Below are 13,315 nucleotides of genomic sequence, written 5' to 3' on the forward strand. Positions count from 1 at the left end.
TTCTTCATCAGAAGATTAGTAACAGGACACTTAAATGGATCAAAGAAACTTGCTGAAAGTGAATAACTCTTGGACTCAGGATGGTTTGCTTTATTATTTTTTTCTTTTTTCACCCAAAAGAGGCACTAATTGTAGCCATTTGAGAAAGTGTGGTTTGTTCACTATGTCACTTATAAACCAAATGTTACCTACCCCAGTTGACAATAATATTCTCACAGGGTTGGAGTAAAATGAAAATTTGCCTGTGACAGATCTTCGTTTTTGAGCAAAGCAGATGGTTCAGGAACTGCTGTTCTTTATTAAGTGTCTAAACTTGTCCTTAGAAATTCTTGACTTTGGCTAGTGTGAATGAAGTGGGAAGGAACTGTGATCTTTCAAAAATAAAAACAAAAAACTCCAACTCTTCTTCCAAACCCCTAACCTTTGCTTAGCCCAGTTGTATTATATCTCATTGTATTTGTCATATCTTCCGCAATATGATGTAAGTGTAAGAGTAGAGGTGTTTTTTTCATGGTGTCCTTTTTTATACCTAGTAGAAGCACATACTAGATACTATAAAATTTCTGTTGAATAAGGGAGTGAACTTTGCTATAGTCATTTTAGTGCTAGTGCTCTTAACAGAACTCATAAAAGTCAGCATTTTCCATTTGTCAGGAAACCCATCAACATTGCTAATCATCTTTTTAGTTTTAAGAACAGTATTTCCTCGGGCAAAACTAGTTTCATTTCAGTTTTTTAATACAGATCTGAAGAAAGCGGTGACCCAATATGATTCCACAATTCTCTCTCTATTTCTGTTTATGGTCTTTATGCCTGAGACATCACTATGATTTTCCTTAGAACCACGATCTCTCTTTTGAACACATTTAGTTAATCTCTTGGCAGAGTTACAGTTGTGGAGATGTTTTCTTTAGTTCCTTCCCTCTTTCCTCCCATCGTGGTTTTGTGACCACCATGGGTTACATTTTGCTTCCCCTCTCCTTAGCCCTTTGTGTTTGCTCCTATCCTTTTAGCCAAACCTACCTCCCGTCACAAAAGTGGTCTTTTTGGACTAGTTAGAGATGGTCCAATTCAGCCTTCTCATTTTTCAGGTAAGACATCTTGTCCTTAGATTGGTTAGATGGACTCCAACTCTGACCTCCTGCCTCCTTGTGGAGTTTTCTTTCAGACCGTGCTACCTTTGATAGGAGAGTGTGTGATTCCGGTTTCCTCCTTCTACACCACCCCACCCCTGCTCCACCAAACTGGCTCCTAGCTAAGGGGTCTCATCAGCTAATTAATTTATGCTCATCCTTAATAATGGAAATCCCTGTCAAGGGCATTTTTAACAGAGGACAATGCTAGAACCCTTGGGAATTCATCTCAAATAATGTCAGCCTCGGCTTCACTTTTTGATGTGTATGGAGGAAGCATTTATGAGTTGGAAGGTTTTACAGTGTAATTCCAACTCACGTGACATAGCGAGGGGTTCATGTATGTGTTCAAGTATAAGGTTTACATTTTATCTTTCACTTATTTTAAAAAATAGAATGTATTTTTTAAAAGTTTTGTAAAGACTTCAGTTATCCATCCTGGTGTTTGCACCAGAGCTCTGGAATCTTGGTTGTTTTCTCAATAACTTCATTATGATGTGAAAAGAAATTTACAATCTTTGTAATTGTAGTTAAAAGATGTAAGTGTGTGTGCGCACATGTGCGCATGTGCGGACTTTTGTTCTTTGAAGACACAAATGTGCGTCTTCGGCTTGGATTGTCCCAGTGACATAAAATGGATAATGTGCTTATTTTATCTAGTTGATTGCAGCTTTATTATTCCTAAGAAGAGGAGATCTGCTAGGGTCTTTCCTCAGGAGCCCAGAATTAATTTGTTTTCTCTTGGTAAAGTTCAGCACTATGACTAAGGAACAAATGCAAATGTAGCTCGAATGAGACTAGCATACCAAGATAGGTCCTAGATATACTTGTAGAACCTGATCTGTTTACAATTTTAAAAATATATTTGGAAAATATTTTTATGGGTGAATAAGAGGATAATTACAATTAATTTTATATAATAATTATTGTTTGTATCTAGTTTGAGTTGTCTGAGTTTTGATATAAAGGTCTACAATGGAAGACTCTGGTGGTCTTAGGAATTAGTTAAGAGGCCCAGTCCACTCTCCTCTATTCTTGCTGAACCCTATCTGAAAGATTGTAGACCTTGAATGCATGGAATGTAAATGTCTGGAAAGTATTCTATGCCTGCACTCAAGCAATAGATATGGGTAGAAGAAAACATAAATACAACCTAACTCAGAATTTATGACTGCCTCTCTCAAATTTCTCCCAGCTTTACCCAGCTCTCCTACATATTTACTTCTGGGATGACTATTTCACATCTCCTCTCTCCTCAAGTCTTTCCCCTCTCTCCTCACCTTTACCTTCTTATTTCACTCAAAAGTGATGCAATCAGAAGAGAACTACTACATCTTTTCTTTACAGTACCTCCCAAACTTCTACATGTGTATCCATAAGTAGTTCATTTCATTCCCTTCTATCACAATGGATGAATTGTCCCTTGCCTGCACGTCATCTCCTCTATCACTTACATTACCCAGTGTCTGTGGATAAACATATGATCATATCTTTCACCATAAATAATCCCAGAAACCTTCCGTGGATTCCATGGCACGTCTTTTTCCATCTCTCATCCCATTTCTCCATGTTCTCTATTACAACACTCCTCAGAAGAGTTTTGGGTGGTGTCTGCTGGAAGGGAGCACTCCACCATTTATAGTACAATACAATTGGTGCCTCTCAGGCAGAGAGATTTTACAGTACTCTGAGGCCTCAGAAATTTGGGCGCTTGGAAAAGTTGACTTTCTGAGCAGTTCATTAATAAGAATCTTTTTTTTGAGCCCTTCAAATGTAGGAACTTCAAGTGGAATTTTCCCCAATGGCCTGATAATTTACATGGGGAATTTTCTTTTAATTTCCTTTCCCCCCAGTAGCTTCTAATTCAAGAAATTGAAGAAAACAGTTATTCAGATGACTAAGTAAAATCCAGTTTCCCTTTCTTCAGTTGGCCCCATTCAGCCAATGAGCGGAGCAGGAAGCTGTGCCATGTTATTTCTGGTAGGGACTTTATACTGTATATTTAATTTGGCACAAGCAGAGACTCGGACAGGCGGTAAATTACAAGCTTGAAGAGATGTAGCACTTTGCTGTCAGTCCTTAGAAAACATCAAAATACTGTTACATCATAGCATATCATATTTTCAAAACCTATTTAAGGATTTTTTAGTAAGTCAAAATGTAAACATTATACATCTATCTGTTTCTTTGTGAGTTTTTCCTTTATTATAGTGACACTACACATTAACTACTTTTTCCCCACCATAACCCTAACTTTAAATCTAACCTTAAACCTAAACATAACTCAAAACCTAACCCTAACCTTAAACCTAAACCTTACCTTAGCTCTTATCCTAACTCTAACATTAATCCTAAACTTAATTTAAACACAAACGCTATACTCAATGCTAACTCTAATCCTAACCATAATTCTAACTCAAACCTTAAGACCAATTATAGTAAAAACTTAATCCCAACCCTAAAGCTAACTCTAAATGCAACTTTAATTTAGCTCTTAATCAAATGCTAACCCTAGACCTAATCTAATTTTAAAACAAACCCTAACCTTGAAGTTAACTCTGCTCTAACACTAACCCTGAACCTAATCATAAACTCAACCCTAATCCTAACCCTTAAGCATCCCTAAATCTAACCCTTAACCTAAACCTAACACTAATTTAAATCCAAACAATAAACTCTAATCTAACTCTTACTCTAACCTTAATCCTAATTATAAACTCAACCCTAACCACAACTCTAACCCTAACCTTCACACAAAACCTAACTCAAAATTAAATTCTAACACTAACCCTAAAACATAAACTTAACCCTAGCCCTAGCTCTTACACTAAACCTAAACCTACCCTTAATTTAAAACCACATGCTAACCTCAATGCTAACGCAGATCCTAATACTAACACTAATCACAAACTCAGTGTTAACCTCAACCTTAACCTGAACTCTCTCATCCTAACCCTGACCTAATTTTAACTCAAAACATAACCCTGACCCTGAACTGAGCTCTGATCCTTGCCTCTACCCTAATCCTACCCCAACCTTAACTCTAATAAATCCAAACTAAAATTTGAAAGTATAGTTTAAACAAGCATATGTTGGCATTGCACATTTAATTTAATTGATGCATTGGTTAGTCACAGTAATATCTTGCAGGCTCCATTGAACATATACTATGTAATGGATTAAATAAATAAATACACATACAGATACATTTACACACACACACACACACACACACGCACACAGACACTTCTCATTTTTTTTTTTTTGATGAGAGGGACACCTGGAGTGATTGAGCAACTTTCTTATGACCATAGCTAGGGTCAAAAGAGCCTGAGTTGAAACGATGGTTTTAAGATTTCAAAGCTTGTTTTCTTCCTATTTCCAAACTGGTAGCTTTTTTGGTGTTTGATACATTGTGGATACCTGCCTTTTAATTTCTTTGGCAGATGGTAGAGTTCTTCTAATCTGTTTTCATCATTTCTTTGACAAATGACTTGTTACGATTCTAGAAGGTACCAAACCTAACAGGTGACCTTGCTAGAGTAGTATATTTGAATTCTGAACTACAGGGCAATTATAGGTTTTCCTCTACTATGTTTTCAATTCATGCTTTTGCAGAGCTCCTGATAAATCAAATAAACAACAATTTCTTGAGCCCCCAGTGGAGTTTCAGGTCCTGAAGGCTTCCAGTTGAGGAAGAACTGAGCTGTTGACTTCTAGAAACTCAGAGAGAATGTAGGAGGCACAGCCGGGAGTGTGTGAGCTGTGGAGTCAGACGGACCTAGGCTCATGCCTCCAGCACATAGTCACTGTGAAATCTTGGACAAGTCTTTTACTCTCCCTAAGGTGAGCTGCTTCCTGTCCAAAAAGGTAATAACGATAGTCGTTTTTATGTTTAATGAAGGAATTAAATGAGATAGTGTGTGCAAGTGTTTTGTGTAGTACCTGACTCTAATAAGTGTTCACTAAAAGGTAGGTCCTATGATTATTTCTGTAAACTCATAATTATAACTTTGTATAACAGTTATAGGAAACTATGGAATAATTTTATGAAAACCATCATGGCAGCTTAGGGGAAGAGAAAATAAAGATCTAACATGCTGTGGTACTTTTCTGTTTTAAAAATCTGTTCTCAGATCTTTTTCAGAAATTGTAGTATTGAGCCATTGCCCAATATAGCATTACAGTTTGAGGAGCATCATATATAGCAACACTGCTCAATTTTCAAAGGGAATAGAGAAGGATTCTAGTTTACTGAAGTGTTTAGTTAATGTAGTTTTAGTGTAAATTCATTAACAAAATGAAACATGACAAAATGATTTTCAGAAGTAATTTCTGAGAAGCCTCCAAGAGGGGAACCTATCTCTATAAAAGATACACACCCATCCCTTTGATAGCCAACAGTTGTGGAGATTTCTCTCTCGGTTTTAAAAAGTGAGAAAACCACAGAACATTTTAAACATTTGTTCTTATATCCTTAAGATTGCAAAGTACTTTGATAATGATAACCCAGTAAGAAATACCTGGATATTTATCGGGAACGAAAGTGTGGGCGACAGCAAATACATTAGAGGTTTCTGTAAACTTTTTGATTACTTAGCACTGATAAGTTAGAATATTGAAGGTTTTTATTTTTTATTTTTTGTAAATTAAGGCATGAGTTGCCTGAATTTCCCCTGCGCCTTTGGTTCTCTAAAGGTTTTGGTGAGGTAGCTTTTACATAGTATTTGCTTTAAATCTTATGTGTGCCTTCATCCTTATGAATTTGGGATTCTTGTTGAAACAAAAACAAAACCGTTTATTTGAAGATCCAGATTACTTTGAAAGGAGTGTCTGGGACTCTCATAGTCCTCAGAATACGGGTAATTGAGCATGCTAGGCTCCTGGCATAATAGGCTCCCGCTGGGCTTCTCCTTAGGTTCAGCTTTCTTTGATTTTAGGGACCATCCCTAAATTTAAAATGAATTAGGCAATATGATGTTGAAGGACAGCATATTGCACAAAGAATAAACATACTTATGACTGTTCAAAGGCCATTGTGATGTAAAAAAAATCAGAATTGCCTCCAATTGACAAATTGGCCTGTTTTATTTTATTTTTTTTAAAAAAATATATTTTATTGATTTTTTACAGAAAGGGAGGGAGAGGAATAGAAAGTTAGAAACATCGATGAGAGAGAAACATTGATCAACTGCCTCCTGCACACCTTCTACTGGGGATGTGCCTGCAACCAGGGTATATGCCCTTGACCGGAATCAAACCTGGGACCTTTCAGTTCACAGGCCGATTCTCCATCCATCGAGCCAAACTGGTTAGGGCTATTTTATTAAAAAAAAGACTTTTATTGATTTCAGAGAAGAAGGGAGAGGGAGAGAGAGAGATAGAAACATCAATGATGAGAATCATTGTTTGGCTGCTTCCTGCATGCCCCCTACTGGGGATTGAGCCTGCAGCCCCGGGCATGTGCCCCGACTGGGAATTGAACCCTGACCTCCTGGTTCACAGGTCGATGCTCAACCACTGAGCCACACACAAAGAAAGGAAGTTATTTTAAGGAAAAAACCTGGAATTTCTTTAGGATTTTATCAGCTTCTCTTACATTCTTAATTTTCTCACTGTATTCACGGGATTGTATGTGTTTTGTATCAAATTTGGCTAAAATGATCCCAAAGCTCAAATGCCATTATGAATATTCAGTTAAATAATATTATTACTAATAATATTAATAATATTATACTGAGATCACATTTATTGAATGAATATTACTATGCCATTATTAAATATTTAAAATATTAATTAAATCTTCACAGCAATGCTGTGAAATAAGTATAGCTCTTGCCCTTACTTTCAGATGAGGAAACGGAGGCATGGAGAGGTTAGGTAACTTGGCCAGCATCTCATGTAAGTGGTGTAGCTGGGATTCCAACCGAGGCAGGGAGACTATATGATATAACTACATGAGTAGATGCAATGCTACTTACTTAAACTGGCATGTTTAGTTTCATTTTTTATCTTTGACCAACAATTTTCTTTTGGTCAATTGATTTTTTTCTTTATTAAAACATTTCTCCCCCATCACCATTTATTCCCCCTATACCCTCTTCTACCCCAACCCCTCCCTCCACCCCACAATCACCACACTGTATCTTCAACCAACTATTTAGGAAGAGTGATATGATATTTTCTTCTACATATTTTTTCCTTTAGGGATTGCCAAGAGCAATTGAAGAGGTATGAGCAATTCCGTTGTTTACTCATTACAGAGATCCTTAATTACTACTTAAAAGCAAATTTCCTTCAGGAAATCAAGTTGTACATCTCTTGAATAAATCCTTTGGTTGCATATGCTAAAATTGTATTAGAATTATAATTAAGTCACATGAAATATCTCTTGCTCCCGTCTGTGTAAAGAGTAATAATGCCCAGGAGCAATATAGCGGCTTGGTTTTAACTATTGTGAGGCTCACAGTTTCTGGTTTTCAAACTCTAGTTTGTGAAGTTGGTAGGCTGGGGCAGAAGTGGGGTGTGAAGGAATATTTGAGGCATGAAGAGGCATGTTCAGGGGCCTGGGGTAGGGGACAGCCTTGGGAGAAATCCGGGAGGCGGATCTCTGAGTTTTCCAAACCCGTTTCAACTAGAACAGCTCTGCTTTTTGTTTTTTCATTTGTTTTAATCCTTCACCTGTATCCACCCCGCCCCCCCCCCCCCCCAGCATTGAATCTAGAGAGAGAGGCAGAAAGAGGGAGAGAAGAAAGGAGAGAGAGAAACATCAATGTGAGAAAGTAACATTGGTTGGCTGCCTCCTGCATGTGCCCCAACCGGCAATCGAATCCACAACCCTTTGATGCATAGGCCAACCCTCTAACCACTGAGCATACCATCCGGGGCTACTTTTTGTTTTTTTAAATATGTGTGCCACTGCTTGAAAATGACAATTTGTCCTAGATCAGTGGACTTGTATTAAAGGATTCTACTGGACTAGGAAGTGGGCGTTGTGCATTTTTGTGTGTTTGGGGAAAGGGGGACTTGTTTTTCTCCATGTGGGGTGGCTCTGAGAATGGTGACCCAGAACCAAGGAAAGCGTCTCATTTACCTGGGCTGGAGGCCTTGGCAGGGGGAGTTTGTGGGGGGCCTGACAGAGCTCCTCTGGGGCGGGGTGCACACGTTACTTTACAGCTAAGAGTCCTGTCTGGTGGCTCTGCATGGAGGTCAAGGCTCTTCGGTTCAGGTAAATCACATGGGACTGGATCTGGAAACAGTTGGATTTAAATGTATTTGCATATCCTTTTCTGTTCTTAGGGGTGCCCAGGGCAAATGTTGAAATTCTGAGTAGGTGTGCTTAGTATTTATACATTCCCATGAGGGCTCCCTTTTCAGGTACAAGTTAACTTGCGGGGGCGGGGAGCGTGTGGAACTGAGTTCTGATATGGCACAAATTATTTTTATAATGTAACCCAATATTGGGCTAATATAATAGTAAAAGGAAACCTGTAAGATGTTATGTTCTGTGAACCTGTATTGGGGACTTGAGCAAATCGTGCCCACATGTAAATGTGGCTGTGAAGTAGGCTCTTTACCTTCTTAGTTTTGTTTCTGGAATGTAGGAAAAGGAATACGGTATAGGGAGTCTGCTCAGACAGGAGATGGTAAGTGTGCATGCTGAGAGGGGCTAGTGAAGTAGGGACAGTTTAAAAAATCATTTGACTTAATTAAATTTTATTTTTTAATCTCTATTATTGAAAGTATTACATAGGTCCTCCCTGCCCCCCCCATTAACCTCTTCCAGCCTTTGACTTAATTTTTACCTGGAAATGATTCTCTCATGCTGCCCCCCCCACCCCTCCTTTTTCCCCCTGAGAAGTAAAAGCAGGTGTGAAATGCCCTAGGTCTTCCCCACTCTAAGTGGTCCAGCGAGAAGGGGTGTTGGTACTACCTGGACGCTTGTTAGAAATAATAGATTCTAGTTTATTCTCCTGAACCAGAATCTGCATCTTAAGATCTCTAGGGTTCATTGTTAGGTTAGATTTTGAGAAGCCCTGCTCTAAAGTACAGGTGAAATCCTTTTGGGCATTATATTATGAGTCCACTAGATGTCACTCTTGTAACCTGGTAATGGAATGGCAATTTTCTTTGGGGACTTGGAGGACTCTGGGAACATGATCACATTATTAGATGATTTCCTCCCCGTCCTTAGAGCTACTGATATTTTATTTAAGGTAAAACTACCGTTTTCTTTGGTTCAGTGTCCTGGAGAGAGGTTCCTGGGAATGATTTTCATTTTGTGGAATCAGCACTCTTGCATTTGTCTCTTTCCCTCCTTCCAGCCCCCTACTGCTCGGGTTATCCTGTTATTATATAACTTCAGCACTGAATATCCTGCAGTTGCTCTAAGTGACTGGATTACCAAGTGAACAGCATCCTGCTCAGCACAGAATAAATGTGCAGGTTTGATCTCTGTAGAAATGACTGAGAGCAGAAGGGAAGCAACACTGTACCCTAAAATAGGCAGCAGCCTCTTCTGTGATTGTCGGAGGAAGTGCTGACCTTTCTGAATTCTTGGGGTGTCTCCAGGGTGGTTTTACAAAGGAGATCGAGTCCACTACTGCTGGGAAAAAAGTGTCCCAGGTGTAATCTTGTCGGGCATTAGTTTCAGTTATGAAGATGAATATTAGGGACATTTACAGGTAAAGTAAGATCCAGAGGGAGATGATGTACTTTCTGAGATATATGAGGCCCCCAGGACAAGTCCTGTTAACAACTGGTTAGGTCTGCATATTAGGAAAGGGGGTGAAAAGGTTAAGGAGTATGCTTTAGAATTTTCAATCTTTACAGGTAAAAAAAATGTAGTTTTTTTCCAGCTGCCCAGCCTGAGAAAAGTTAGTTCTTGAAATAAATCAGCCTCTTGCAAACTCTCCTCCCTCTCAGTCTGATATATTTTTTTAAATCTGTTTAAGTTAATAAGGGTAGCAAATAAGTCCCAAAAGTAGTAGAGCTGTGTGTAAGCTTGGGTGTGTTTTGTGAGTGTGTGTATTTCCTTTTCTTGGTGTGAGTGGGAGCATTTAATTTATAACATCACTAAATGAATGAAAAAAGTTTAATTTGATTTCCGTCAAGCTAATATTCTTGTTTATGTGAAAACAATATGGCTTTAGCTTGAATATAATTTTCTTTTGTTCAAAATAATTAAGATGGCCATAGTAGTTACTGTTAAGCTTTAGAGACCTTTCTGTAACATCATTTGTTATCATGTGATTCTGATGACAAGGAGCAGGATTAATTTTAAAGCATTTTACTGAAAATCAGTTTCATTTAAAAAACAGTGCCTAAGTTATGGAAAATAAGCCTCAAATTTGCATTTCTATTCCTAGACACAGTCTCAATTTCTGCTTCTGCAGTGATAGGATTTTACATCACTATCCCTTTTACTGTTGAATTTTCTTCCCTCCCTTTTTTAAAAACGATTGCTGCTCAGGCTCCAGATGCTGCCAGATATAGCAGCATACTTAGATGCATCATTTAAAAATACGGCCTTTGGAGTCAGATAGACCTTGGGCAAATTGCTTCATTCCACTGAGCTGTTTTTTTCATTTGTAAAAGAGATAATACTACCTACCTCATGGGTGCTGGTGATGATTTAGCAAGACAGTTGTGAGCCCTGGGGGAGCGGGGGGAGGCGGGTGGGGGAAAGTCACCTAAGAAGGGCTCTTGCTGGCTCAAAAAAAGCAGAAACCTAGCTGCCTCTCATGCAAATTGCACTTCACCCAGAAGTCTGCCTCTGTGCTGGACTGCCTGCCGCTGTACTCAGCTGCCTGCCGGCACTGTGATTCTGCCATATGAGACAGCCCTTACAAAGGAGTTCCCGGAGTCCTATTCCAACCAATAGGACTGAGACTTTCCCCATCCAATTAGAGCAGCACAGCTCTGACCTATCAGAGTGTCTCTATTTTGACCAATCAGGACAGTGGCTTTTGGGCCAATCATACTGCGAGGGTTCGGAGCCCTCATTTGCATAAGTATGGACCAGTGAAGGACCAGGGACCAGGGCTCAGGACTTCTGTGCATATAAGCCAGCCCCTCCCTGGTTTGGAGAATGCACTTTCAATGAAGTTGTGTCTCCTTGACTAAGCTGAAGCACTGAAGATGCCTCTCCAGAACAGAGTGAAGCAGACCATTATGGAGTGGACCTGACTCTCTGGAGAGAGGCCTGTTCCCTCCGGGGCCACCTGGCCTCAGAGCTGTTCTATAGCTTTGCTGGTTCAAGGCCCTACTTTATCACAATTGAGCTGCTCCACGTCCTGCTGTTTTCATGCCTGCGCTGTTGCTCTATTGAACTGTTTGCCCTGAATAACATTTCCTTCTTCACTGCACCCCAAACTGGGGATTCCTGTTGGCCTTTAAATTGGTGGCAGCGACCATCCGTTAGCATAGTGCGTATAAAGTATGTGGCCTAGAGTCAGGCACATACAGTGTATGTTCAGCAGATGGTAGCTGGTATCACCATTGTCACACCCCAGACCCCAGACCTATTGCTCTTATCTCCATCTCTCAGTTGATATTACCCAGTCCGCCAGCTGCTGGAGGAGCCCTTGCTTCTATACTTCTTCTCTAAGAGGACAGCTCCAAGTCAAGAGGGCAACTCCCTTCCCTGCTGCCTGGAAAATGTGTATGATGAGGTGGGTTGATGGGGAGCAGATTAGTAGAACAGTAGAGTGGTAGGGAGGATGTTGATCCCAAGACTGCGACAAGGAGAGAAGCTCTTGCAACTGACACTGGAGTTCTCCATGAAAACTTCCCTCAGTGTTATAAAATGGTGATCAAGTCCAATAGAATTGTTAGCACTGTTAATGTTGTCAGTACAGACATATCATAGGCTGGCCCATGATCCTATTTGCCAATTTAAACATTGTTTCTAAAGAAAAACAAACTCAGAGACCTAAACTGCCAAATCCCAATTATTTTTGTAACTTATTTTCCAGATTGCCTGCTCTTTACATCTTTACGGCTTTGGAATGACCTTTTTGGTGTAGAGAGGACATCTAGGCTTTGAATATCTGTAATTCATACCTTGGGCCAGTGGGACATTACCCGATTAGGTCCTATAACAGTGATGGCGAACCTATGACACGTGTGTCAGAGGTGACACGCGAACTCATTTTTTTGGTTGATTTTTCTTTGTTAAATGTCATTTAAATATATAAAATAAATATCAAAATATAAATCTTTGTTTTACTATGGTTGCAAATATCAAAAAATTTCTATATGTGACACGGCACCAGAGTTAAGTTAGGGTTTTTCAAAATGCTGACACGCCGAGCTCAAAAGGTTCACCATCACTGTCCTATAAACATCCTTGTACGTCGTTGCAGTTCCATGTCGGCAGCCCTATGGTTTCATTTGATACCATCCTGCTGATGAAGAACAAGGGAGAGTTTGATGGAAGTGTGCTGCCTCAAATAGAAAAGGATAAAAACTATTAAAGAATTATGAGCACTGTGTATCTTTAAAATCTACTCATTTTTCTTGCTAGACTTTTGGAAGCTGCATTGGATTTTGTTTTTACATAGTAAATTTTAATATGTTTTTGGTAATTGTTTAAAATACGTTCCAAAAAAACCTTAAAATGGGGCATAGATTGTTCTTTTTTCCCCCACCACATCATTTTTGTTTCCATTGCAAGGAGTTAAGTCAGTAAGTTCAGACCTAGTTCAAAGAAGCTGGGGGTAGGGAACAAAATTTATAATGGTGTTACTGTGCAGATTGCAGAAGAATCTGAGGTTTGTTCAGCAAATATAATGGTGCATTGAGGTGTTGTGTTGATGTGGGGGGTCAGAAAATGAGCTCTGTGTGTAGCAAATCTGTTAAGTGGCAGTTTAGAACTTAACCTAAAAATTGAGAGAAAGTTGGTACGTGCAGGGGAAGCATGAGATTTTGCGGGGTTGATGGTGGCGGAGAGTGGGAGGAGGAGTGAAAGGAGAAGTGAATTGTGTCGTGTGTTAGATGAAGAAGGGGGCGGAAAAATCATCCATCTATATACACGTAAAATAGACAGCTTTATGGAACAGCAAAGACCCAAGTATTTAAATGCATATTGGATGTATACACTCTAGAAGTTTGCAAAAGAGTGGATAGAATGATTGGTAGCAAGTGAGGGTCCCAGTTCGTTTGGTCGAAGGAGAAACCTG

The 13,315-nt window shown here is 39.4% G+C and overlaps 1 protein-coding gene across 2 annotated transcripts in view; it reads left to right on the forward strand.

Annotated features, from left to right (window-relative positions):
* The window catches only part of SUGCT (succinyl-CoA:glutarate-CoA transferase), a 527,109-nt gene that overhangs the window by 95,964 nt on the left and 417,830 nt on the right, over positions 1-13,315 (forward strand). The window lies entirely within an intron of this gene.

Source organism: Myotis yumanensis, unplaced genomic scaffold, assembly GCF_028538775.1.
Source record: "Myotis yumanensis isolate MYYU_CA2020_CCGP unplaced genomic scaffold, mMyoYum1.0.hap1 SCAF_9, whole genome shotgun sequence".
Taxonomy (NCBI): Eukaryota; Metazoa; Chordata; class Mammalia; order Chiroptera; family Vespertilionidae; genus Myotis; species Myotis yumanensis.